This window comes from Drosophila suzukii, assembly GCF_043229965.1.
Source record: "Drosophila suzukii chromosome 2 unlocalized genomic scaffold, CBGP_Dsuzu_IsoJpt1.0 scf_2c, whole genome shotgun sequence".
Taxonomy (NCBI): domain Eukaryota; kingdom Metazoa; phylum Arthropoda; class Insecta; order Diptera; family Drosophilidae; genus Drosophila; species Drosophila suzukii.
This window is the reverse complement of record NW_027255896.1, coordinates 25,261,631-25,264,112: the sequence shown is the minus strand read 5'-3', so window position 1 is coordinate 25,264,112 and position 2,482 is coordinate 25,261,631. Positions and strand designations below refer to the sequence as shown.

At 42.5% G+C, this 2,482-nt stretch overlaps 1 long non-coding RNA gene across 1 annotated transcript; it reads right to left on the bottom strand.

The window, feature by feature from the left end:
* Positions 1-1,532: 1,532 nt before the first annotated feature.
* Positions 1,533-2,273, bottom strand: LOC139354040 (uncharacterized). The gene is made up of 3 exons (XR_011605138.1): positions 2,092-2,273; positions 1,932-2,033; positions 1,533-1,873 (listed from the first exon to the last, which is right to left on the bottom strand). It is a non-coding gene; the product is annotated as an uncharacterized lncRNA (long non-coding RNA).
* Between the last annotated feature and the right edge of the window lie 209 nt (positions 2,274-2,482).

The following is a 2,482-nucleotide window of genomic DNA, read 5'->3' as shown; positions in this document are numbered from 1 at the left end:
TGGAATAGGTGCGGTATTGTCTCAAAACATTACCATGATTTCGCGTATACTGGAAGACTGCGAACTAAACTACGCCACCAACGAAAGGGAATTGTTGGCGATAGTCTGGGCAATAGGCAAACTTCAGAATTACCTATACGGTACTAAGGAGGTACGGATCTTCACCAGCCGCTTACACACGCGGTATCCGGCAAAAATACCAACGCTAGGATTAAGCGATGGAAAGCCTTTATTGATGAAAACAACGGGAAAGTGTTCTACACTCCCGGAAAACAAAACCTTGTAGCTACGCGTTGTCTCGGCAACCACTGAACATTTTAGAGGCTGAAGCCCAGTCGGATGCAGCCACGGTGCATAGTGATCTTTCGCTCTCGTACACCATAGAAACCACTGACAAACCCCCAAGCTGCTTTAGAAACCAAATCATTTTGGAAGAAGCAAGCGAACCGCTTCGGAGAGACTTCATCGTTTTCGGCAATAGAACTCGGCACATCATTAACTTTAATAACAAAGACTTGCTTGTTAAATCCGTTAAAGAGATTATCAACGCCAACGTTGTGAACGCGATTCACTGCTATTTCCCTACCCTGGCTTGCATTCAACATGCCATAAGACAGGAGTTCCCTGCATCAAAGTTTTGGCATTGTAAATCCTTCGTCAGCGACATTACCAATGCCAATGAACAGCTTGAGATCACTAATACCGAGCACAATCACGACCATCGGGCTGCGCAGAAGACCGCAAACAAATCCTCCGGGATTATTACTTCCCGAACATGTCAAGACTAGCTAGCGAAGTGATCGAAATTTGCAAGGTCTGCAACAAAGCAAAGTACGACCGCCATCCTAAGAAGCAGGAATAAGGAAATATACCTATACCTTTATATGTAGGAGAAATGTTGCATATCGACATTTTTTCAACTGACAAAAAAATCATCTTAGCCTGTATTGACAAATTGTCTAAATTTGCTATCGTACAACCCCTAGTTTCTAGGGCAATAATAGATTTATGAGCTCCTATTCTCCAGTTGGTAAATTTCTACCCAAATATTAGAACCATATACTGCGACAACGAGGCCTCTTTCAACTCCGAAACAATCACATTATTGCTGAAAAACCAATACAGCATCGATGTTGTCAATGCGCCACCGTTACACAGAAGCTCCAATGGTCAAGTAGAAAGATTTCATAGTACCCTGGCAGAAATCGCCAGATGCCTCAAAATCGATTAAAAAATAGAGGATACTGTGGAACTGATATTACGGTCTTCTATAGAATACAATAGGTCGCTCCATTCGGTCACGTAGTTTAGGCCAGTGGAGGTCATCCACGTCAACAGCGACAAGATCAAACTGGCAATTAAAGCCAACATTGACAAAGCAAAACAGTCTAACCTGGACAGAATTAGTCCTTCCAGACAGAACCGAGTCTTCGAGGTTGGTGAAAAAGTACACCTACGTAACAACAGGAGGCATTTTACCTGCCACATTCGCCCTTATCTTAACACTCAACACTTGCTATAATTTCCACAGGCTTGCCGTAATATCCATCGTACTGCTGTCCACCGCAAGTGCTCGGATCACCGACTTCTCGCATGCGAAATATAAGACGGACTGTTTTAGTATGGGAACAGTATGGCCTAGTTAGGCACTCGACAAATTTCAGAATGCTTGAACTGTTTCGACAATCCCACATGAGGAAGCTGCTGGAAGTTGACATCGAACATGCCCAAAATATTTTGGATGAGCTCAAGATACACCACAGGATGGCCAGGAGCCTTGATTTTTTGGGCTTAGTCTTTAAGGTCGTGGCGGGTACGCCCGACGCGGATGATCTTAGTAGGATTAATAATAATCAGGCATCGCTCATTGAGGCTAATAATAGACAGGTCGTTATAAACACAGAAACACAGAAACATATTAATTCACTCACAGACACAGTTAATATTATCCCCAAGGAGAAAAAGGGCGGGCTTGTTGACTCAGGTGGATGATCTTGGTAGGATTAATAATAATCAGGCATCGCTCATTGAGGCTAATAATAGACAGGTCGTTATAAACACAGAAACACAGAAACATATTAATTTACTCACAGACACAGTTAATAGGATCCTCAAGGAGAAAAAGGGAGGGCTTGTTGACTCAGGTCATTTGTTCGAAAGACTCCTCACCAGAAACAGGATGCTAATCTCAGAAATCCAAAATTGTATGCTCACCATTACCCTCGCTAAAAATAACATTATAAGTCCCAGTATATTCAATCATAACGACCTAAAGGCTATCTTTGATGAGCAGCTTACTGAGGTCCACATAGTTAGTCTCATGGGTGTTTCCAAAATTAAAATTTTCCAATCTAACTTTGTCATTCATATTGTAGAACAATATCCTAAGGTTAAGCTTATTTGTAAGAAGATCCTGCTCTTCCCGGTCGCACACTACCACACCATACTGCAACTGGAGGTCAACACAGTAGCGGAATGTGAT